General features: G+C 37.7%; 2 long non-coding RNA genes across 2 annotated transcripts in view; one reads left to right on the top strand and one right to left on the bottom strand.

Moving 5' to 3' along the window:
* The window catches only part of LOC104003937 (uncharacterized), a 34,065-nt gene extending 8,909 nt beyond the window's left edge, over positions 1 to 25,156 (top strand). The window contains exons 2-3 of the long non-coding RNA XR_676735.4: positions 10,591 to 10,712; positions 22,787 to 25,156. This is a non-coding gene — a long non-coding RNA (uncharacterized LOC104003937). The remainder of the gene's footprint in view (positions 1 to 10,590; positions 10,713 to 22,786) is intronic.
* Positions 15,320 to 24,168, bottom strand: LOC104003936 (uncharacterized). The gene is made up of 4 exons (XR_676734.5): positions 23,954 to 24,168; positions 22,771 to 22,853; positions 21,987 to 22,183; positions 15,320 to 15,823 (listed from the first exon to the last, which is right to left on the bottom strand). It is a non-coding gene; the product is annotated as an uncharacterized LOC104003936 (long non-coding RNA).
* Positions 25,157 to 25,917: the final 761 nt, after the last annotated feature.

The following is a 25,917-nucleotide window of genomic DNA, read 5'->3' as shown; positions in this document are numbered from 1 at the left end:
TCTTTATGGGTGAAGTTTGATTCTTATAAGCAGCAGATTGTTGGGTCTTGTTATTGTTTTTTTAAAACCATTCAGCCATTCTATGTCTTTTGATTAGAGAGTTAAGTCCATTTACATTCAGTGTCATTATTGATATGTAAGGATTTACTCCTGCCATTTTGTTTTTTGTTTTCTGGTTGTTTTGTGGTCTTCTCGTCCTTCTTTCCTCCCTTCCTGTATTCCTTGTAGTGGAAGTGATTTCCTGTGGTAGCATGATTTAGTTTCTTGCTTTTTATATTTTGTAAATCTGTAGTATGTTTTTTGATTTGAGGTTAACATGAGGCTTACAAAGAATATCTTGTAATCCATTACTTTAAACTGAAGGCAGCCTAATACTAATTGCGTAAAAAAACTAATAAGCAAAAAAGAAAACTAATGAAAACTACACTTTAGCTTTGTGTCCCCATTTTAACTTTTTGTCATTTCTATTTATGTCCTAATGTACTGTCTTATGTGTTGAAAAGTTGTAGTTATTATTTTTGATCAATTTATCTTTTAGTCTTTCTATTTAAGATATGAGTAGTTTACACATTCATAATTACAGTGCTATGATATTCTTTGCTTTTCTGTGTATTTACCACTACCAGTGAATTTTGTACCTTCAGGTGATTTCTTATTACTCATTAACACTCTTTTCTTTCAGACTGATGAACTCCTTTTAGCATTTCCTGTAGGACAGACCTGGCATTGCTGAAATCCCTCAGCTTTTGTTGGTCTGGAAAGTCTTTATTTTTCTTTCATGTTCAAAGTATAATATCACTGGGTATGCTATTCCAGGGTAAAAGTTTTTTTTTTTTTTCCTTCAGCACTTTAAATATGTCATGCCACTCTCTGCTGGCCTGTAAAGTTTCCACTGAAAAGTCTTCTCACAGATGTATTGGAGTGTTTTTGCATGTTCATTTCTTTTATCTTGCTGTGTTTAGTATCCTTTCTTTATCTGTGACCTTTGGAAATTTGATTATTAGATATCTTAAGGTAGTCTCATTTAGGTTACATTTGCTTGGTGTTTTATAACCTCCTCGTACTTGAATATTGACATCTTTCTCTAGGTTTGGGACATTCTCTGTTATTATCCCTTTGAACAAGCTGTCTATCCTGATCTCTATCTTTCTGCCTCCTCTTTAAGACCAATAATTCTTAGATTTGCCCTTATTGAGGCTATTTTCTAGATCTTGTATGCATGTTTTATTCATTTTATTCTTTTTGTTTTTGTCTCTTCTCACCGTGTATTTTCAAATAATCTATCTCAAAGCTCAATAATTCTTTTTTCTGTTTGATCAATTATGCAGTTAAGAGACTGATGCATTCTTCTGTATGTCCATCACATTTTTGGATTCCAGAGCTTCTGCTTCGTTCTTTTTAATTATTTCAACCTCTTTGTTAAATTTATCTGATAGGATTCCGAATTCCTTCTTTGTGTTATCTTGAATTTCTTTGGGTTTCCTCAACACAGCTATTTTGAATTATCTGTCTGAAAGGACACATACCTCTGTCACTCAGGAATTGGTCACTCGTGCCTTATTTAGTTTGTTTGGTGAGGTCATGTTTTCCTAGGTGGATGTTTGTGAATGTTCGTTGGTGTGTGGACACTGAAGAGTTAAGTATTTCTTGTAATCTTCACAGTCTGGGCTTGTTTGGAGGCTTTCTTCTTGGGAAGGCTTTCCGGGTATTTGAAGGGACTTCAGTGTTCTAAGTTTTTGTTCACTGCAGCCATATCTTCATTAGGAGACACCCCAAGACCACTAACACTGTGGTTCTACTGACTTGGTTGTCTTGGTTAAGATCTGGAAGAATTCTCTGGATTACCAGCAGAGACTCTTTTTCTCTTCCCTTACTTTCTCCCAAATAAATGGAATCTGTCTCTCTGTGCTGAGCTGCCTGGAGCTGAGGGAAGGCTGACACAAGCAACCCTGTGGCCACCACCACTGACACTGTGCTGGATCAAACCTAAAGCCAATAGGTTAAGGGGGTCTCACTTAAGGCCTGCGGTAACCACTACCTGATTACTGCCTATATTTACTCAAGGCCCTACGGCTCTACAATCTGGATGTTGTGAAGCCAGCCAGGTTTGTGTTTTTCCCTTCAGGATGGCAAGTTTCCCCTGTCCACGGGCAGGTCCAGAGATGTCATCCAGGAGCCAGGCCCTGGAGTTAGAAACCTTAGAAATGTACCTGGTGCTCTATTCTAGTGTGGCTGAGCTGGGACCCAAGCCACAAGTCAAAGTCATATACACTTTTCCCTTTTCTTTTCACAAGCAAAGGAGTTGCTTCCTGTGGCCACCAACATCCCAGAGCCATGGCGAGTACTGCCTAGACACCACCAATGTTCGCTCAAGGCCCAAGGGCTATTCAGCCTGTTGTGGTGAATGCTGCCAGGCCTGGGACTCTCCCTACAGGATAGTGGGCTTTTCTCTAGCCCAATATAAGTCTAGAAATGACATCCAGGAGCCAAGGCCTGGATTCAGGGATCCCAAGAGCTTACTTGGTGCTCTTGTTCACTGTGGCTGAACTGGTAGCCATGCTGCGAGGCAAAGTCCCCTTTACACATTCCTCTTCTTTTCTCAAACAAAACAAATCTCTCTCCATAGCCACACCAGCTGGGAATGTGCTGGATTAAGCCAGCACTCGCCACCTTAAGCCAGCACATCTCTGAGTATCACCCAAAACCCACACTGAGTGTTGCCTGGGCACCATTCAGGACCCAAGCGCTGTTTATTCAGCAGATGATTCATCTTGCCAGGACTGGGTTCTTCCCTTTAAGCTTGTGGGTTCTGTTCTGGCCCAGGTTGTGTCTAGATTTTTGTCTGGGAGCCAGGGCTTGTAATGGGGCCTCACAACTTGGCTCAGTGCTCTCTCCTAATGTGGGTGAGCTGGTATCCAAGTTGCAAGACAACGTCTTCTTTACTCTTCCTCTCCTCTCTTCAAGCAGAAGAAAGGAGTTTCTTTCAGAGCTGTGAGCTGTGTGCCTGGAGTTGAGGGAGTGGGGGTGCAAGCACTCCCTTGGCTGCCCCAGCTACTGTCTCATTAGGTTGCATGTCCCCCAAGTCCACTAACTCTGAGCCCAGCACAGCAGGAGTACTTGCATAGGAATTGCAGTCCTTATGACCTAGACTGCCTTTCAAGTTTATTTAGATCCCCAGAGCACTTTAGCCCACAGTGGCAAGGCTTTCTGTAACCCAGGTTCCAAGTACTGGGATGGCCTTCTGGCTAGAGCTGGTCTAAATATTCCCTCTGTGGGCACCAGCTGAGTTCTGCCCGATGTCGCTTTTCACTGTGGCAGGAGAGCACTGAGTTCTAATGCAAAGTCTCACAGTCCTTGCACTCTGCCTCCCCCAAGCACACAAGTTCTCTCTTTGCACCACTCTGCCACTGCCCTGGCATGGAGGAGTGGTGGCATTGGGAATTGAAGACTGCTTTTCCTACCTTCTTCAGTGCCTCTTTCAGTGATATGAAGTTAAATCTAGTACTGTGATCCCTTACCTGATTTTTTGGTTCTAATGAAGGTAGTTTTTTGTGTGGATAGTTGTTCAATTTGGTGTTCCCACAGAGAGGATGATTACTGGAATCTTCTATTTGGCCATCTTATTCCACCTCCCACTGAGTTTGAGTATTTTAGATACTGCCTTTAAGTGGAATCATGCAAAATTTATCCTTCTGTGACTAGTTTATTCCTTTTAGCATAATGTCCTCCAGCTTCATCCATATTAATCCAAGTGGCAGGATGTCCTTTATATTCAAGGTTGAATAGTATTCTTTTGTATGCATATACCACATTTCCTTTATCCGTTCATTTGTGGGTATAAATTTAGCTTGTTTCCATCTCTTGGCTACTATGAATAATGTTTCAGTGAACATGGGAGTGCAGGTATCTCTTTGAGATCCTTATTTCAATTCTTTTGGATATATACCCAGAAGTGGGGTTGCTGCATCATATGGTAGCTCTATTTTTAGTTTTTAAAGGAACTTCCATACTTTTTCCATAATGGCCATACTAATATACATTCCCACCAGCAATGTACAAGACTTGCCAACATTTGTTGTGTTTTTATTTTTTAATAATAGCCATTCTAACAGATGTGATGTTACTTCTTACTGTGGTTTTGATATGCATTTCCTGATAACTAAGGATATTGAGCATCATTTCATATATTTATTGGCCATATGTATGTCCTCTGTGGAGAAATGCCTATTCAACTCTTTTGCCTATTTTTTAATTGGGTTATTTGGTTCTTTTGCTTTGTTTTGTTTGCTTTTTATTTGTAAGAGTTTGTTATGTATTTTGGATATTAAACCCTTATCAGATTTAGAAATATTTTCTCTCATTCCATAGTTTGTCATTTCACTCTGTGGACTGTTTCCTTTGCTGTGTAGAAGCTTTTTAGTTTGATGTAGTCCCACTTGTCTATCTTGGTTTTTGTTGTTGCTTCTGCTTTTTGTCTCATATCCAAGAAATAAATGCCAAGACAAATATCATAAAGCTTTTCTCATAGGCATTTTACAGTTTTAGGTCTTATGTTTAAATCTTTAATTCATTTATAGTTGATTTTTGTGTATGACATAAAATAAAGAAATGACCAATTTCATTATTTTGCATGTGTATATCTAGTTTTCCCAACACTTCTTCTTGAAGAGATTATCATGTTCTCATTGTGTATTCTTGGCATCCTTATTGAAGATCAATTGGTTGTATATGCATGGTTTTATTTCTACGATATCTATTCTGTTCCATTGGTCTATATGTCTGATTTTATGCCAGTGCATATTGTTTTTATTACTATAGCTTTGTAATATATATTGAAATCAGGAAATGTGATGCCTCCAGCTTTGTTGTTTCTCAAGATTGCTTTGGCTTTTTGGGTTCTTTTTGTGGTTCCATATGAATTTAGGATTGTATTTTTTATTTGTGTAAAATATGTCATTGGGATTTTGATAGGGATTGCATTGAATCCATAGATCTCTTTGGGTAGTATGAACATTTTAACAATATTAAGTTTTCCAACTCATGAACATAGGATGCCTTTCTATGTATTTGTGTCTTTAATTTTTTCATCAGTGTTTTGAAGTTTTCAGTTTAGAAGTCTTTCACCTACTTTAAGTTTGTATTCAAGTATTTTATTCTTTTAGACGCTATTGTAATTGGAATTATTTCCTTTTCTAATAGTTCATTGTTACTGTATATAAACACAACAGTTTTATATGTTAAATCTGTATCCCACAACTTTACTGAATCAGTTTATTAGTTCAAACAATTGTTTTGTGGAATCTTTACAGTTTTCTAGATATGAGATTATGTCAAGGTAAATTTCTTCTATAACTGATCTGTTGAGACTTTTTTTAAAATTCTGAATGGGTGTTGAATTCTGTCAAATGCTTTTCCTGCTTCTATTGAGATTATAATATGGTTTTTATACTTATGTTAATGTGTTATATTACATTAAGAGATTTGCATATATTAACCATCCTTGCATATGAGGGATGAATCCCACTTAGTTGTGGTGTATGATACTTTTAATATGCTATTGAATTTGGTTTGCTAGTATTTTGTTGAGAATTTTTGCCTCTTTGTTAATCAAGGATTAATTGCTCTTCGGTTTTCTTTTCTCGGAGTATCTTTGTATGTCTCTGGTATCAGGGTAATGCTAGCCTCATAACATGAATTTGGAAGTATTTCCTCCTCTTCTGTTTTTTGAAAGTATGAGAAGGATTGGTGTTAATTCTTTTTTTAGATGTTTGGTAGAATTCACCAGTGAAGGCATTTGGTCCTGGACTTCTCTTTGCTGGGAGTAGTTTATTAATGATCCAGTGTCTTTCCTGTTTCAGTTTAGTGCCTTTTCATTGTGACTTGAAAAATTCTATTTAGCATTTCACTGGTAGATTGGATGTGGAGTAGAGATAAAGAGAAAAGTCAAAGATGACTCCAAAGTTTTCAGCCTGAGCAAGAGGAAGGATGGAGTTGCTGCCATCTGAAATGGGGAAGTCTATAAAAGTGGAGCAAATTTTTAGTGAGTTCAGCTGTGGATCTAAGTTCACGATGTTTGTTAAATATTCAAGTTGAGTTGGATTTCAGGGGAGAAGTCCAGGATTGAAATACAAAATTTGGAGATCATCAAGAAAGAGTGTATATTTAGAAGAGAAGGACTGAACTCTGGAGAATTGTTAGAAATCATAAAAATGAGAATAAACCAGCAAATAACACTGAGAAGAAGAGAACAACAAGGTAGGAGGAAAACTAGGAGAGTATGATGTTTTGGAAGCCTAAAGAAGTGACCAGTTGCATGGAATGTACTGATAGTTCAAAGAAGATGGGGACTGAGAATTGACCATTGGATTTTGCAACATTGAGGTCATTGGTGACCTTGACAAGAGCAATTTCAGTGGAGTGGTAGGTGTGAAAGCCTAGTTGTAATGAGTTCTATAAAGAATGGGATGAATGGAATTGGAAACTAGAAATCAAGAAAACTCCTTTGAGGGATTTTCTTCTAAAGGAGGCAGAGAAATTGGGCAGTAGCTAGAGGGGACTACAGGGACATCAATAGACTTTTTTTTTAAATGTGAGAAATTATAGCACATTTCTATGCTGATTGGAACTGATCCAGTAGAGAAGGGGAAATTAATAGGGCAGGTAAGAAAAGAATTACTGGAATGACATCTTTGAATAGGGAGAAGGTATGTGTTCTAGTACACAAATGAAGGAGTCTGCCTTACTTAGGAGTATGGATAATGACAAGAGCAGAGGCAGGATATGTGTGCATTGTTGCAGTTAGGTCAGTTGGAAGTTATCTTCTGATGCTTGTAGAAAATCTCTCCTTTAAGAAATTCATCATTATGGAAGTTCCAAAAATTTATGAAAGTAGAGAATAGATTAATGAACCTAATAGATTAATGAACGTCCATGCTCTCATCACCCAACTTTAACGATTATCTGTTCATGACCTATATTTTGTTCTGTAGCCCCCTCTACACTCTTCCCCCCCCCAGATTATTTTGAAGTAAATCCCATGTATCATATTATTACAACTCTAAGTATTTTATTATATGCCTCTAAAAGATGGTGCTTTAAAAAATATAACCACATCACCATACCTAAAATATTAACAATAATTCCTTAATATTATTATATGTCCAGACCATGTTCTAAATTCCCCAGTTGTCTTTTTATGTTTGTTTGAATTGTGGCCCACATAAAGACCATGTATTGTGATTGATTGATGTGTCTCTTATGTCACTTTTAATCTATAGATGCTCTTTTCATCTACATTACCCAGTTTATTTCTTGATAAAACTGAACCATTTGTCCTGTAGAGTCCCCCACAGTCTGTATTTTGCGATTGCATCCCCTTGGTGACTTTCAACATGTTCTTCTGTTCTCTGTAATTCCTCATTCAGAGGTTTGATGAGATCTGGGTATAACGTTTGCAAGAATACTTTATAAATGGTGGTGAATACTTCTATCAAGAGGCACATAATGTCCAGTTGTTTCCGTTGTTGGGATGTTAGCAGCCATTGATAATTTTTGTTTAGATCTATTAATTGATTGGGTGTTTCTGGAATTAGCAGGAATATTTGTAAAAAGAGAAGCATTTCCTCTCTTCTTTTAAGTTATACTTTTGTGCAGTTCAAAGTTTTGTTTGGATTGCTTTAATTTTCTCAGTGAAGTAGTAAGTAAGGGTATCAGGTAGAATGAAGAGAGATAGGAAATATTAGAGATTTTAGGAAGAGAAGGTGTGAAATAGACATCTAAATGAGAGGCAACATGATTGGACTAGAGAGATTCAGTATGATTGCTAGGTAGCAATAAGAGCACAGATGAGGTTCGTGGTCAAGAATTTAACTAAGACCAATAAGTGTGGTTGTATGCTTTTTAAAAATCACCTTCACCTGTATGGAGGTAGGTTAAAGTAGGGAAAGGACTGGCTTTAAGCAGGCTTTGGTTTTGGCAGCTGAACTCAAGCAAGAAAAAGGCAAGAATATTCAGGACATATACAAGGGAGTGATTATGGAATTTGCACTAGGTAGAGGGGAAAGTGGACATGAGAATGATAAGTTCCTGTAAAAAGCTGATAGGGTCCAAAGAATGCATATCTTATAAAGGTTGAAGAATTATAAAAGCCAGGGTGCTAAAAGGAGTGTGCTGGAGAGATGAAAGGTGCTGATTAGATAGTGGAATGTTTAAAATTGAGATTATAGACAGGGAATGAATATAAGAGTGGCTGAGGAAAAGTGGTGGATAGCTCTCTGGAAGAGAGGAGATCAAGGAAATGAGAACCCAATAAATCTGAACATTTATTAATATATATTGATCACCAAGTATTATGACAGTCACTAGGCCAGAACCTAAACTCCTCAAGTAATGAGTAGCATAACCCAATAAGAAGGAACAGTAAAATATAAGCTCCATGTGGACAGGGAATTTTGTCCAGTTTTATCATTGTATCCCTAACCCTTAGAATAATAACTGGCATATAGTAGAGTGTTCAGTACATGATTGCTTTATGAATGAACAACTAAATGACTGAATGACTTGAAATTCAAAGCTAGGGGGCGTTTAAGGAAGACAGAAGGATAATGGCCTGGAAGTGGTAATAAGGTGCAAATAGGACATCTAACCCAACTTTAGGACCATTGATTTGAGGAATACGGGAAAGAAAGCAGTTGCCATTTGGGCTTTAGGGGAAGCAGTGTCTTCATTGGAAAGCTAGAGTTCTTAGAGCAAGTAGGTGAAAGGAATATTTGGAAAAGAGGTTGAGGATATAAATATTTTTTCTGGTGATGGACTGTAAGTTCTAGTAGACACTGCAGGAGAGTTTCAGGAAATGGGGAAGGGTGGGAAATAGGGTCAAAAAATAATGTGCAGAGTTGCATGGGGAATAAAGTGTAGGGATTTGGGATTTCTGGACTTCTTTAGTTGACTGAAGTAAACAGAGATAAAGGACATAATTATATAATTCTAGTAATATCAAAGCAGGTAATGGTTGTGAGACTATGAGTGTGGGGGTTGGGGGAGAGAGAGATGAGGGTCCTGCAAGGAATGCAGAAAGCTATGAGGCCAGTTCTTCATTCATGTAATAAAAAGATCAAGACCAGGGAACAGGGGATAGCTCCCTCCTAATTCCTGGAGCACAAGGGGCTCTGGATTCCTTTTTGATTCCTGTGTATCATAGGGTTGAATGCCAGAAATCTCTTTTGACTACCACTAAAGGAGAACGTCAGAGAAAAAGAGATATCTCTTTGCCTGCTGATCCCTCTTCCTGGTTTATCTCCCATCCATCCCCCATCTATCCAGAATGCTTCTACTCATTCTTCACGACTTAGCTTAAGTATCTCTTCCATGCAGTCTTTCTGCCTTTGCATATTTAAGGAAAATTTAGGGACTTCCTCCTGTTGTATTACTTAGTACTCCATAAATATATCATCATCTTGACATTTAATTTTTCTTGAATTTTTACTGGGATAGTGTGGATTCACATGCAGTTGTAAGACATGATACAGAAATATTCCATGTACCATTTACCTGGTTTCCCCCAATGGAACATCTTGTAGAACTTTAATTCAGTATTATAGTAAGATTGACATTGACACAATTCACCCATGTTATTCCAATTTCCCTAGTTTTATCTGTAGTTGTGTGTGTGTATTTGTTCTATAAAATGTTATATGTGTAAGTTCATGTATCCACTACCACAGTCAAGATACAGAACAATTTCATCACTGCAAGGATCCGTTTTGTTGTCCTTTTGTAACCACACCTACTTTTCTCCCACCCCCCTAACTCAATCTCTGACAACCACTAATCTGTCCTCTTTGTCTAAAATTTAGTCATTTCAAAGTATTATAAAAATGGAGTTACAGTATGGAACCTTTGGGGATTGTCTTTTTTTCACTTAGCATAATCTTTGGGGATCCATTCAGGTTGTTGTATGTATGTATAGCTCATTCCTTTTATTGTTGAGCAGTGTTACATTGTATGGATGTTTCATGGTTTGTTTATTCATTCACTAGTTGAAGGAAAAGTGTCTCCTTTCCAGTTTTTGGCTGTTACAAAGAAATCTTCTATTTGTATACAGTGCAGGTTTTTGTGGGAATGTAAGTTTTCCTCTTTTTTTTTTTTTTGATATATACTCAGGAGTGGAATTGCTGAATATAGTGGAAGGACCAGGGACTTAAAGGGTAAGTCCATCTCCTCTTATCAGGAAGGCAAAAACTTTCCTGAAATCCTCTCACTATCACACTTCCCCTTCAATCTCATTGACCAGAACTAGTGGCAATGGAGGCTGTAAAAAAGGAACAAGCTTAGATATTTCAAACAAAATTTGAATTCTGTTAGTAAAGATTAAAGGGATATTTGTGATGAAATTAATAGTGCCTGCTAAAATGTCAATGTCTCAGAATGAAAGAAGCTGAATAGAAAAAGATTTTATCATAGGAATAATAGTAGGCTGAATGGTGGTCCTCAAAAAGATATGTCCATGCTCTAATTCCTGGGATCTGTGAACATTACTTATGTGACAAAATATGTGATTAAGTTAAATAAAGATCTTGCTTATCTGTTAAGATACAGGCAGAAGAGGAGACATAGACACACACAGAGGAGAAGATGATGTGAAAAGGGAGGCAGAGATCACAGTGGTGTGGCTACAAGCCAAGAAATACCGAAGCCATCAGAAGTTGGAAGAGGTAAGGAATGGATTTTCCCCTAGAGCCTCTGGAGGGAGCGTGACCCTGCTGACACCTTGATTTAAAACTTCTGGCCTCCAGAACCGTGAGAGAATAAATAGCTGCTGTTTTATGTAACCCAATTTGTGGTAATTTGTTATGGCAGCCACAGGAAACTAATACAATAGTTAAGAGCACTGACATTAGAGTCAGATCTGAATTCAAGGTCTTCCTTTGCCACTTATCGGAACTAGGAGTGTTCCTTTTGATCTCCTCCTCAACTCCTGACAAAAATAATTGCTCTGATGGTCATTATCTAGAAGTATTTTTTTCCCTGCTCCCCTAGTCCATTACTTCAGTCACTCCTATTTTTGTCTCTATAGGTTCAAGCCTTGCACACATGTTGAAAACTATTCTGAGTTACTCTGGGCAGGAAACCTGTGGAAAGCTCCTGCCTGTAAAGGAGTTTGGCACAGTACCAGGCTTCTCTCTTGCTGCTGATCCCTATGCCTATCACACGGATCCCATAATTACATAGCAACCTTTTGTGGCCTTGACCTTGGTCTAGGATTTTTGTTCCCAGTCAGCAAGCCTGGGTTTCTGGTCTCTGCTAATTGTCCTCCTAGATCTGACCCACTTTCTGGACCTAGGCTTCTTATCTTGGCTCATCATCCAGGATTCGGATGATGCAATATCATTTCTGGAAGGGAACCAAGAGGTCATCTAATCTAACCCCTTCACTTTAGAGACAGAAACTGAAAACTTGACTTCATCTTTCTTCTTGGCTCTATCATATCTTCCGTCTTCTCTTGGCCTTAACTAATATCTTTTTTGAGGTCATATGAGAAAAAAAATTCTGCTATACTCATATCCTTTTTCCAGTCTAATGAAATTCGCAGCCAGGCACTTACCCAACGCTACCAAGTCTCTAAATTACAAGTGTCAGTAGCAAAAACTTTGTGATAAAGGAAATGGGATAATTCCTAACAAAACATTCTTACTGTGACAGTATCTCAACCAGGTGATATAAAAGCACAAACTTTGGACACATACTACTAGGCCAGTCATAACTAAATATACAATATGCTGAAAACATCTATTAAAATAAAAGCTTAGCCGTAGAAGAAAGAGGGAAAATTCCTCTGAAACTGTTAAAAATCTCAGAAGGGATGAATATTCCTTCAGAAAACAGCTCGAACAACTTTGTGTATAAGACTATAACATTGTAGTTAAATCAAGGCCATTCTAAAAGAAAAGTTACTGTGTATAAACGTATAATCTTAGCTACTAGAGTCTTCTAGTTAGAAGAGTAATACCAAGTGGAATATTTCATTTTTTAAGAATTCAGTAAAAAGATTCTCTCCTAGTGGAGAAGAACCTATTTATGGGAGTACCTACCATCTTAGCATATTGTTATCTTTGCTACTACCTTTTGTCACTCTCCTCTACTTGTAAGAAGCAAAGGATGTAAGGACTTATGATTGTTGCTTGGCAGTGTCAGAAAGGCAAACCAAACACATCTTTGAGCTTAGCAGGAAGCAATTAAAATCAAAATTACCTTTGTCACTATGAGATAGATGTAGGAATCAACAAACAGACCTGATTGTAATTAGGTGGTTAGATCAGGCAGTCCAGGTGGCATACATCAGAGTAGACAGGATTGGAAAGAATAAATTCTTTCTCTCTCTTTCTCAAAATATATATATTTCAAATATATATATATTGGGCAAAGTTTGGAAAAGTCAGGTAAGACAGGTATATTCAAACATAGACTATAAGTTCAAACATGAGATTTGTTCCTTGGAGTGCAGAGAGCACCTACGGAAGAAACCTTTGTCCACTTTAGCCTTATTCCTGTACTAGGCTATAGCAGATAATAGTTATGATTTCTTGACTAATCACTATTTGCTGGGCACTGTCTCAAGTGTTTTACATGTCTTATTTAATCCTCATAACAGCCCTATGGAGTACAGACTGTTATTCTCACTTTAGAGAAGATGAAACAGAGATAAAGGATAAGTCATTTGCCCAATGTCCCACAGCTAGGAAGTGTGGAATCTGGAATTTCAATGCAGCAGGCTCACTACAGAGTTGTTTAAGCTGTTAACCACTGTGCTAGATTTTCTCCTATATATAACTATGCCTTTGACCATCGTTGGTCTTCTCCTACTCTGACTCTAGCACTTACAATAGCAGCCTCTGACAATTTATGAAGTTTTCAGTGCATACAGACAAAATCTCTAACCACCCAGACCCTGTTCTTAGGCCAGCCTCAGCATCAAGAGGCTAAAACTCTGAACACTCAATGTCTATTCCTGCTTAGACTGATAGGAGCCAGTTAGAGCCTGGTCTTGTGTTGTATTAAACACCTACAGAAGTCCTACCACCCAGGGTCTGGCCCTACATGATTCTCAGTATGAATAAAGGAGTCTTTCAACAACTGGAAGCTTGTTTCTATTCTGGACTATGTGACATTCACAGAAAACTTTCAACCAACCAGGAACTCTTTCATGGGCAGCCTAACTTAGAGGTTTTTTTCTGGGATAGCCACATCTTCCATAGAAGTGTCTGAATTCCAAAGACTTATTTATAATCAGGTTATCCAGGCAGAGAGAAATGACATGCAGGAAGGCTCTAAAAGAGAAACCAAAAGTCAAGTATGACTAGAGCACATAGCAAGATGGAGAGTGGTAAGTGAAGTAAGTGAAGAAATTGGAAAAAAATATACTGTTCCTAGTTACAGAGTTTTGAATCAGGCTGATTGTGTTTGAATCCTGGGCTCTGACACTAATTATGGGGCTTTGCACAAGTTACTAAACTACTTAAAGCCTCGATTTCCTCATTTGTACATGGGAAAAATAACAGTACCTACCTCATAGTGATGGGAGGATGGCGTAAGATTGCATGTAAAGTATTGTGTGCTTACATCATAGTAAGTATTCTTATGAATATTACACAGTAACACACAAACACATACATGATATAGATGTAGATATGGATGTAAATATAGATAGAAAGAGACAGAAAGACAGAGTGACAGAGACCCGATATCTTGGGGTCTTAGAGTGCCTTGTGATCCATGGTGAGAACTTGCAATTTTATTCTAAGGTAATTGGAAGCTATTGAAGAGGTTTAAGGAGAAATATAACAAGACTAGGCATGTATATTAAAATATTACCGTAGCTGTACTGTGGCAATAGGATTGGACTGAGGCAAGTGTAAGATATGGGGGGACCAACTGGGTGTCAGTTACAATTGTCCAGGGAAAAGGTGGTGGTATTTCAGACGATGATAGTGTCAGAATGAATAGAGATGATGGTAGGAGAGGGGACATATTTGAGATCTATTTAGGAAGTAGAAGAGACAGTGACTGGTGAGCACTTAATTTCTTTTTCTCTTTTTTCTTTTCCTAATTTCCCCTTCTCCACCCCAGGGAATTAAGGAGAGATGACTGAAGAACAGGACCAATAGTTGACAGAGCATGTAGGACACTTTGTGATGCATCTTAGATCCAGGAGAGTTTTTTGTTTTTTTTTTTTAACACAGAAGTGCTGCCTGGGAGCTAGGGCCTGGAACAGGGTCCTTATGACTCTGATCGGTGCCCTATGCTGCTGTGGCTGAGCTGGTATCCAAAATGCAAGACAAAGTCCTCTACATTCTTCCCTCTCTTCACCTCAAGAGGAAGAAAGGGGTCTCTTTTGGAGCCACAAGCTGTACAGCGGAGAGTTTAGGGGAGGGGTGATGCCAGCACTCCCTTAGCTGCTCCCACTGATGTCTCAGCAGGTCATATGCGCCCTCAGACCACTGTTTCTGGGCCCAGTTCAGCACTAGGACTTAAGAGTTGTAGTCCCTGTGGCCTAGACTGCCTATCAAGTTTGCTTTGAAATCCAGAGCACTTTGGCCCTGGGTGGCAAGGTCTGCACGAACTCAAGTTCCACCCATTGGGATACAAGATTCCCCTCTGGCTAGGACTGGTTTAAATGCTCCCTCTGTGGGTGGGTGTCAGCTGAGTTTTATTCTGTTTTCCTTCCTGCTTTAACAGGACAGCACTGAGTTTGATGCCTCACAATTGTTGTGCTGTCCCTTCCCCAATGCCCAGAGATGCTCCACTCCACACTGCTGCTGGGGAGTTGGGGAGAGGTAGTGTCAGTGATTCAAGGTGTTTTTTTTTTTTTCTATCTCTTCAGTATTTCTTTCAGTAACATGGAGTTAAAAACCAGGTACTATGAGGGCTCACCTGAATTTCGGTTCTTATATGGGTGTTTTTTTCTGTGTAGATAGTTGTTAAATTGGTGTCCTTGCTGGGGGTAATGTGCAGCGATTGGTGGAGCCTTCTATTCCACCATCTTGCTCCACTCTGGGTACCCCTTAAATAAAGGAGGGATAAAGGAAGAGAAGAAGGAATGAAGGAAGAAAGGAAAGAAGGAGTCAGGGGCCCAGGTTATGGGATCATTCTACAGCACCAATCAGTTTACAGAAATCATTTAGCAATTCTTAGTTTATTTTATGGAATTTATTCATAATGAAATTACATATTTCAAATAAAACTCCTTATTTAGATATGATGCTTTTCTGTAACTCCTTAGCTTTAGCCAGTAACTAATAAAGTACTCAATATTCTCTTTGACCAATTTTCAATCAATCGTTTATGCATTTCACTGAGCACTTTATAAAGATGCATGTCATAAACCAGTTTGCAAGTGTTATGCTGCATTTTGGCGATAATAAACATCTGCCATCCCTACTTAGTTAATGAAGTTAGATATTGGAAATGACAGTTTTGTTCAGGAGTCATAGAGTGAGAGAGGGGGAAAAGAAAAAGTTCAAGGTATAAAGAGATAAGAAGTGATGGCATAAATGCAGAAAGAGAAGTAAAGTGTTTAGAGCATAGATAATTCATACTCACAGTGTTTTATTAAAGTATTCTGAGTATGTTTTTAAAATGATCAGATAGCCATATAGTACACATATATGTTTTTTTCCACAGAAAACTTAATATTAGATTTCAATTGCACATGTTCTATCCTATAAGGAATTTCTGACTCTTCTGACGGTTCATAACTTGAGTATCCAATGTGTTGTTTCTCTCTTTGAATGTAGCTTGGTTTTGGAACTCCTGGTGTAGAAAAACTCTGCAAATAAGTGAAAAATATCGAAAGTAATTAAATGGCATTTAATAAAATTTTTATTCTTATTCAGATATGCTTATGTTTAGTTATTTTAGAAATCTATTTAATCACTCTCAGAAATCTGTAGTGATTTGAAACAACACATGAAAATATCTTATTTTAGTAAAATAATTCCTGGCTGCTTTTAAATAACCATTAAATACTTGTAAAATAGTTCCTTCATACTGGTTTAGATATTGGGCAATCCAGTTTCCATACTAAAGTAAAAAGCAAACATTACAGGAGAAAATTTACATAAGAAAAGCAAATATTTCTTTTTTTTATCATACTATAGTACCAAGGTCCATACTCTAGTATTGCACAATTGTGAATGTTAGTACTGTACTAACACAAAATTAAATTTGTTGCTTTTATGAAATATTCCATTTGTCTTTTTTGTATGATCATATGCACACATTTTAAAATACATGACTAATTGTTTTCACAACATATGTTATCATAACATTATTTATGTCACATAAGCAGAGTTTCGTCTCAGCATAGAATTGTTTTATGATAGAGGTTCATGCTAAAACTTAACTTCCCCAGCATAACATGTTACTTTTTGGCAATTAAAAATCTCCATTCATAAATTTACTTTTCTATTCCAGGGACCATAAGGAAACATGTCCCTGAACATTTAAAAATGTCATTTTAAAACAGATCTGAGAAAGTATGAATCTGTAGGCCTTTATTTTAAGATTTTTTTTAACTGAATGGAAGATTTTATTTTTTTAAGTTTTATTTTAAGTTCAGGGTTATATGTGAAGGTTTGTTATATAGGTAAACTGTGCGTTACAGCGATTTGGTGTACAGATTATTTTGTCACCCAGGTAATAAGCATAGTACCCAATTGGCGGGGTTTTTTTTTAATCTTCTCCCTTCTACTCTCCACTCTAAAGTGATCCCCAATGTCTGTTGTTCCCCTCCTTGTGTCCATGAGGTCTCATTGTTTACTTCCCACTTATAAGTGAGAACATGCAGTATTTGTTTTTATATTCCTGCATTAGTTTGCTTAGGATAATGGTGAGAATTTTTTATATTTACTGAAAAACATTATACTGGCTATCTTCTCCATTCATACAAGAATGGTTCAAAACTTTAAAATATATATATTTGTTGCCCACCATTTTGTGGCAGGCACTGCCTCTGATTAGAGATTAGAAGGTGTTTCAGAAGGAGTTTGGGGAATTATAGTCAGAGAGATAGGCAGACCACTAGGAGAGTATTAGCCTGAAAGTGTTCAGGAAACATTAAGTATCAAATGTCTATAGAGAGATCAGATAAGGTGAAGTCTTAAAATAGGCTTTTGGATTTGATATCTAACATATTACTGGGACACTCAGTGAGAGCAACTTTAACAATGTGCTTTAACAGAATGCTGAGCTTGGTTACCATGTATCCTTGAAATAAAAGTACAGTGAGAGCTTTGTTGGGGAAAAGTTTAATTTGTTAGCAGAGACTGAGATGAACCTTTTCCACGGCTTTTCCTAAGGAACTTTAGGCACATTCTTTCTTGTCTTGGGCACTATCTTTCCCTTATCAATATCCATGTCACTTCAACTTTTTGTCTTATTTTGCCTCTCCCACCTCCAATCCTGCCCCTACTTCTTGGAAATTACTACCACTACTTTTTGACTGAGGTAGCTACAAAAAACAGCTCTGACTCACTTCTTTTTTGAGTCTCTTATCCACCTCTTGTACCAATATTGCTTTTCTTTTGGTGGCTATAATTAAGGGTAATACTGATACACACACTGCACCACAGGTGATTGCATCACCCTTGTCATTCTCTCTCACTACCCTCTGAGCTTTTATTTTGTAGTACTTATCACAATTTTTAATTATATACATATTCACCTGTTTAATATATGTTTCCCTCCACTATAGTATAGTTCCATAGGTCAAGACAATAACGTTTTTCATCATTGTTTAAATACCACAGGTCTTGGAACATATTAGGCACCAGTAGGTTTAACGAATTGGTTGAATGAATGAAAAAGTTACATTCCTCAATTAGTTTCATTCAGTTTTAAAAGATTATCTGACCCAGGCTTTCTATAACCTTTAAGGGTCACCATTTTTCCCCTGTTCACCTAGTCTTCTAGGCAAAAGCTGAGCTATTCAATTTTAGTCCTCTTTAAAGGGTAAATTGTTGATTATGTGGACACACATTGAATGACGCCCTCAATGAGCTACATCGATTGCATAAACCCCTTCTCTGGAGCATAGGAAGAACCTGTGACTTGCATCTGGCCAATATGGAGAAAATGATAGGGAATATCAATACAATAGTTACTCTCTTGAATACATTGTTATTTAGGACTCCATCCTAGCAGAATGGAGCTAGCCATTCTGCTGGCCTTGAAGAGATAAACTGCAATATTGTGAGAGGGTCTATCAGAGGGCCCTGTAGCAACTGCAAGTGGCTTCTAGGAGCTGACAGTGGCCTTTAGATGACAGCTAGCAAGGAAAAGGGTAGGAAAGAGAATGAAGTTCTATAGTTGCAAGGAAGTGGATTCTCCCAACAAATGCATGAGCTTGGGAGAGGACCCAAACTCCAGATGAGAATGCAGTCTGCTTGACACCTTGATCACAGCATTGAAAGACCCTGAGTGGAGGACCCAGATAAGCCATATTCAGACTCCTGATTCATGGTGCTATAGTTTGGATAACTGACCCCTCCAAATCTCATGTTGAAATTTGATCTCCAGTGTTGGAGGTGGGGCCTAGTGGGAAGTGTTTGGGTCATGGGGGCAGATTCCTCATGAATGATTTGGTGCCATTCTCTCAGTAGTGAGTTCTCAGTCCATTAATTCCCATGAGGGCTGGCTGTTAAAAAGAGCCTGTCACCTCCCTGCTCTTGCTTCCTTTCTCACCATGTGATTTATGTACATGCCAGCTTTCCTTCATTTTCTGCCATTAGTGGAAACAGATTGAGGCTTTCACCAGACTCCCGGTCATCTAGCCTGCAGAATCATGAGCCAAGTAAACCTCTTTTCTTAATATTACCTAGCATTAGGTATTCCTTTATAGCAAAACAAAAACAGACCAAGACAGAAAGTTGGTACCAAGGGTGGGGCATTGCTATAAAGATACCTGAAAATGTGAAAGCAGCTTGGGAACTGGCTAATGGGCAGAAGTTAGAAAAGTTTGGAGCACTCAGAAGAAGACTGGGAGATAGGTGAAAGTTTGGAACTTCTTAGAGATTCGTTGTGGTTGTGAGCAAAATGCTCATAGAAATATAGATAGTAAAGGCCATGCTGATGAGGTCTCAAATGGAAATGAGCAACTTAATGGTAACTGGAGAAAGGTCAGTGTGACACTGTAGCAAAGAACTTGGCTGCGTTGTGTCCATGCCCTAGGGCTTTGTGGAAGGCTGAACTTAAGAGTGATGACCTAGGGTATCTGGTGAAAGAAATTTCTAAGTAGCAAGGCATTCAAGAGTGGCATGACTACTTTTAACAACTTACAATATTATCTGGGAGTAAAGGGATGACCTAAAGTTGAAATTTATGATTAGAAAGGAAGCAGAGTGTAAAAGTCTGGAAAATTTGCAGCCTGGCCATGTGATAGAGAAGAAAAGAGTGTTTTCAGGAGAGGAATCCAAGGATGTTGTGGAACTACCACTTGCTAAAGAGATTACCATGACTAAATGGAAACCAGGCGCTAATAGTCAAGACTATGGGTAAAAGGCCCAATCACAGGCCCAGAGACCTAAGAAGACAGAATGGTTTTGGGAGCCAGGCCCAGGTTCTGCTGTCCTGTGCTGTCTCAGGATGTTCCTTCCTACATCCCCACCACTTCGGCTCCAGCTGTGGCTCAAAGGGCCCCAGGTACTGCTCAAGCTACTGCTCCAGAGGACGCAAGCTGTAAGCCTTGGTGGCATGCATATGGTGTTATATCCACAGGTGCTGAGAATGCAATAGGGGTTGGAGCCCCCACAAATGGTGCCTACTAGGGCAGTGCTACCACCCTCCAGACTCCAGAATTATAGAGCCCCTGGAAGTGTGCTACTACAGCCTCGTAAAACTGTAAGCATTGGACTGCAACCCATGAGAGCAGCCACGTGGGTGCACCTAGCAGAACCATGGGAGTGGAGCTTCTTGAGGTCTTCAGAGCCCACCCTGCCTACCAGTGTGCCCAGGATGCAAGACATGGAGTCAAAGTAGATTATCTTGGAGCTTTAAGATTTGATGTCTGCTCTGCTGGGTTTTGGAATTGTGTAGGGCTTATTCCCCCTTTCTTTTGGCTAATTTCTCCCTTTTGGAATGGGACTATTTACTGAATGCCTGTACCACCATTGTGCCTTGGAGTTAAATAACTTGTTTTTTAATTATACAGGCTCACAGTTGTAAGTAAATTGCCTTGAGTCTCAGATAGGACTTTGAACTTTAGATTTCTGAGTCGATGCTGGAACAAGTTAAAGTTGTCGGGAACTATTGGGATAAAATTATTGTATTTTGCTTGTGAGAAGGACATGATACTTAGGCGTTCAGGGGTAGAATGCTATAGTTTGGATATTTGACCCTTCCAAATCTCATGTTGAAATGTGATTCCCAGTTTTGGAGGTGAGGCCTAGTGTGTCATGGTGGTTGATTCCTTATGAATGGCTTGGAGCCACTCTCTCAGTAGTAAGTGACTTCTTCCTCTATTACTTCTCATGAGAGCTGACTGTTAAAAAGAGCCTGGAAACCTCCTTGTATCCTCTCTTGCTACGTGATCTCTGCACATGCCAGCTCCTTTTTGCCTTCTACCATGAGTGGAAGCAGCCTAAAGCCCTCACCAGAAATAGATGTTGGTGCCATGTTTCTTGTACAGCCTGCAGAACCATGAGACAAATAAACTTTTCATTTTTATAAATTACTCAGCCCCAGGGTTTTTTATAGTAACACAAAATGGACTAAGACAGAAACTGTGAGATAATAAGTATGTGTTTTTATAAGTTGACAAGTCTGATAATTTGTTATGCAGCAATAGGGAACTAATACACAGATCAAAACTGATTCTGAAGCCACCTACATTTAAGACCGGCCAGCTTCCCCTCTATATTCTCAATATTACCCTTTCCTCTTTTCTTACTGAGGTTTTCTCTTTTTGAGTTTCCACATGTATTGACCCAAAATGAGTTCAGTGCCATTCTCTCTTATTTAATTCTCTTAATGATTTTACATGTCTCATGAAAGTTCTTTTTTTTTCAGTTCTGTCTTTCATCACTTGTCCTCATAGATGATATATCTTTCCTAATATATGCTAAGTACATTAGAAAAACCTGTTTTTATTCAATCACACAGCTGGCATTTTGTCTTACTGCATAATCAAAATCCTTAAAACTACAAATCTGTGTTTCCTTAATTTATCACGGTGAGGTCACTCATTAATTCACAGTGCGGTTTTTTTGGAGGAATGTTATTTTGCTATGCGGTCAACCAAAAATGTCCCCCTCTCAAAAGAACCACAACTTATTATGTTAACAAATACCAGTTATCCATTTTTGGTGAACTAGCTCCATTTTTCTATAATTCATTGCACTTATCAAGAAAATTCATAAAGATAACTTTCTGCTGATAATCTGTTTTGCTGTTTTCTCTGATTGATATTTTTAAACACTTCTACAAGGAAATACTTTCCATTCTATGTTATTTGTTAACATGTCTTATAGCTAGTGATCAGTAATTAGCTAGTGTTCAACATTACCTTGAGCAATGTACTATTTAATGTATTATTTAAGTGGACTAAAACACAAAATGGCAGTTGCCTTGATAAATTATGGTAATTTAATGACTTCAAAAACATAAGACCTGTCTCATCTCTGGGTTAACCAGTCTAATGGCATTTAATCAGTTTTCATTTGATCTGAAATCTCCTTCTAAAGATTCAAATTTAAATATACATTATGAATACTTATATATAGGTATGTTAATACATATTAAGTATTATATATACTATACATTTGGTTCATATTTCCTAATCCCATTTTACAAAATAAAATAGTAATGACAGTGAGTCATATAAACTAAACTTCCTGAATATTTGTCTTGAAGTTTGTCTAATTCTGCCTGACATAATTTGTCTGATTCTATCATATCATTTTGCTATAGTGAGGTCTTAGTATTTATTATATTACCTTTACTTGAATTATTACGTTGATAACCATATATGGAGATTGAGATGCATAATACATACAAAGAATGGCTTCATTTGCGTGGTTGATAAATGCTTTTTCCCATAATTTGCTTAGGTTTTGTTGTTCCTTGAGAGCCACATCAATCATAAGATGGGTAGACGTAAAGACTGTCCTGTTTGGACTCATGAGTCATAAGGCTATTTTAAATGAAAAAAATAAAATAAGTATTATAGGATACTTTAAAAACTCAATCATAAAGTGTTACGTGTTATGAAATCGAATGTTATGACTATATTCTGTGGGAAGCGAATAAATGAAGTCATTCAGAAGTTACATTAGATTGACATAGCAGACATAACAAAATAATGGCATTCTCATAAAACTGAAATAATGAAACATTTCTCTTTTTATTCTATTTCTCACTCAAACTAGGGTTCTTGTTAAGGAATATTTTCTGTGTTCTTTCTCAGGATGTCTGATAAATTACTATGATACTTAAATAAATGAAGTACAATTTTTAAAATCTTACAGATTAATTTTAGTCAGTACTGACTTTTTTCTCAGGAAATGTGTAAAAGAGCTATCTTCTGCTCTAATATAATCACAATTATGTAGATATTCACAGTAAGAAACATTGTTATCTCTATGTTCTGTTCCCTGAAACCCTACCTTCTACCAAAAGATAAGTACATAAAACTATCTACTAAAATTATTCCCAAATAACATTCTGCTTTCTCTCTTTTTAGTATTTACATGCTTTAACATCTCTTTTAAGATAACTTACTTGTAATTTATTCCAGAGAACCAAGGAAGTGGAGATACAGTTCTTCTGGGAAGGACCCTCTGAAGGGATGAGCTCCAGAGATTCTGCACATTGATTTTTTGAGGGAAGAGAAGAAATGGTTAGCCATGATTTTAGGGAAGTTTGAAATATAATATATAATAGCTCACATTAATTCTACATTCTAATCTTTAAATATCAAGATAGCTCCAGGACTAATCTTTGGAAATGACAAATAAAGGTAATTGCTAAAGGGAAAATGTTTATATATTATATTGACCACATAGCAAGTCTCTTTCTATTTCTATCTATCTGTCTATTGTTTGCCTATCTATCTATCTGTCGTCTTCATCACCATCATCATCTATCTATATAGGGATATCGAATGGCCCACTGAAGAGTAAGTGCAAATTGAAGATACGTTTCAGTCACCACTCTAAGCAGTAAGTGACCTTTCCATCCAAAAGGGTTAAATTTAAATCCCCCTTCCCATTGTCATAGTTTGAAAAACACGTATCTCTAGAGGAAACACAGAAGACAAAAATAACTCAGGCAGCAAATACTTAGGTTGAATACAGAGACCTGCAACATCAAATAGCCACAACATATTCTAGAGGGTTTTGGAGGGAAACTAATCCATACAAATCAACTGATAAAGACTTGGTACTTAAAGACCATACTCTGAGTCAATACATAAGTAAAGACTAAATTGCAAGAATATGGGCATTGAAGCAAGAATTTGGCATTTAAAACAGACATTAGGCATATAATATTGGATCCAAACAAGATCTACACAGAACCTATTCTTGTAGCCACACCAGTTAAGAGTATGTACATATACAATATGTATTGTATGTATGTCTATGTATATACATATTATGACATGATCATTTTGATTGAGTGATTTTGAAATCAAATGTATTTTTACGTAGCCACTTTGATAACAGTTATTTTTCCATGAGGAAATTTGATGCAGTCTATAAAATAATTCATTGCCCCTTGATTTAAAAAAGATTAAATAGTTTGTGAAATTATATACCATGAACTACTCCTAAGTTTCATCTAATGCCCACAACCACCCTTGAGGGGTAGAGATTCTTAGATTGGTAATGATATCAAGGGTAAGATAGAGGTTAAGTATTATATGAAAAGACAAACTGATACAAACAGGAAAAAAAAGACAGACCCAGTATGTGTCCTCTGTTGTTTAGATACTCTTTTTTTGTCTTTCAGCTCTCCTATTCTGCCTCTTTTCTGCAATCTTCTTTATAATAAAACAGAAAATTACAATAAAACAAAGAGAAAACCATGACTTTTGAAGTGTGAGTTCAATGAAGATTGGCAAGAAAGCTTCACATATGCCTATGGCCAGTCCCTCTGACCTTTTCTTCCTGTTGTCATAGTGGGCAGAATCAAGGGTTCCAGACCATTCCATGTTCTTAAAGGGGCCACCTTTCCTTCCATGGTGGACTTAATTTCATTGGTCTAGGCTTCTTTCTCTTATCAGGCAAGAAAGAGTAGTATATCTGATGGGATGAAACAAGGCCTATATAAAATTTGGATTTGGGGGACCTAAACACGGACTCTTTAGCTTCAGCAGTGTGGATGTGTTAGGGAGGATTCCTTTGGAAGCAGTAAGGGTCTCCAAATGTAGAGGGATGGGTGTGTGCCTCCTTTTTTTTTTTTTTTTTTTACCAGTTTGGACCGAATTTAAACTTATTAATCCAAACCCAGTCCTCGATCCAACTAGGTAGATATAGAAAATTGTTCTAAGCAAAACTTAAAGAGTAGAAAATTATAAAGTAGATGGCAGGGCCAAAGAGTAACGGCAATGGTGAGATTATTTTTGAGATCTGGTCTCAGAAAGAGTGGCGATGGTAGTGGCTATAAGAGTGTGGCACTCCACTCATATGTGCACATGAGGGTACAGAAAAAAAAAAACAGCAGCTAGTTAGTGAAGGCAGGTTTCTCTGGAAGTAGTGACCATATCAAACTCTGGAGGTAGGGTGACCATATAATTTCTTGTCCAAACCAGAACACTTATGAGAGTGGCAGTGGCAGCAGTTAAGGTTTACATTAAAATAACAGGCAGAAGTGTGTAAAGGGACATTTATAGCACTAAATGTCCACAAGAGAAAGCAGGAAAGATCTAAAATTGACACCCTGACATTACAATTAAAAGAACTAGAGAAGCAAGAGCAAACACATTCAAAAGCTAGCACACGGCAAGAAATAACTAAGATCAAGCAGAACTGAAGGAGATAGAGACACAAAAAAACCTTCAAAACACCAGTGAATCCAGGAGCTGGTTTTTTGAAAAGATCAACAAAATTGGTAGACCGCTAGCAAGACTAGTAAAGAAGAAAAGGGAGAAGAATCAAATAGACACAATAAAAAATGATGAAGAACAGACAAACAGAGAGCCAAATCATGAGTGAACTCCCATTCACGATTGCTACAAAGAGAATAAAATACCTAGGAATCCAACTTACAAGGGATGTGAAGGACCTCTTCAAAGAGAACTACAAACCACTGCTCAAGGAAATAAAAGAGGATGCAAACAAATGGAAGAATATTCCATGCTCATGGATAGGAAGAATCAATATTGTGAAAATGGTCATACTGCCCAAGGTAATTTATAGATTCAATGCCATCCCCATCAAGCTACCAATGACTTTCTTCACAGAATTGGAAAAAGCTACTTTAAAGTTCATATGGAACCAAAAAAAAGCCCGCATTGCCAAGACAATCCTAAGCCAAAAGAACAAAGCTGGAGGCATCACACTACCTGACTTCAAGCTATACTACAAGGCTTCAGTAACCAAAACAGCATGGTACTGGTACCAAAACAGAGAGCTAGACCAATGGAACAGAAATAACACCACACATCGACAACCATCTGATCTTTGACAAACCTGACAAAAACAAGCAATGGGGAAAGGATTCCCTTTTTAATAAATGGTGCTGGGAAAACTGGCTAGCCATGTGCAGAAAGCTGAAACTGGATCCCTTCCTTACACCTTATACAAAAATTAATTCAAGATGGATTAAATGTTAGACCTAAAACCATAAAAACCCTAGAAGAAAACCTAGGCAGTACCATTCAGGACATAGGCATGGGCAAGGACTTCATGACTAAAACACCAATAG

The sequence above is a fragment of the Pan troglodytes genome, chromosome X, assembly GCF_028858775.2.
Source record: "Pan troglodytes isolate AG18354 chromosome X, NHGRI_mPanTro3-v2.0_pri, whole genome shotgun sequence".
NCBI lineage: Eukaryota > Metazoa > Chordata > Mammalia > Primates > Hominidae > Pan > Pan troglodytes.
Note: the sequence above shows the minus strand (reverse complement) of the source record. Positions and strands in the feature narration are given on the sequence as shown.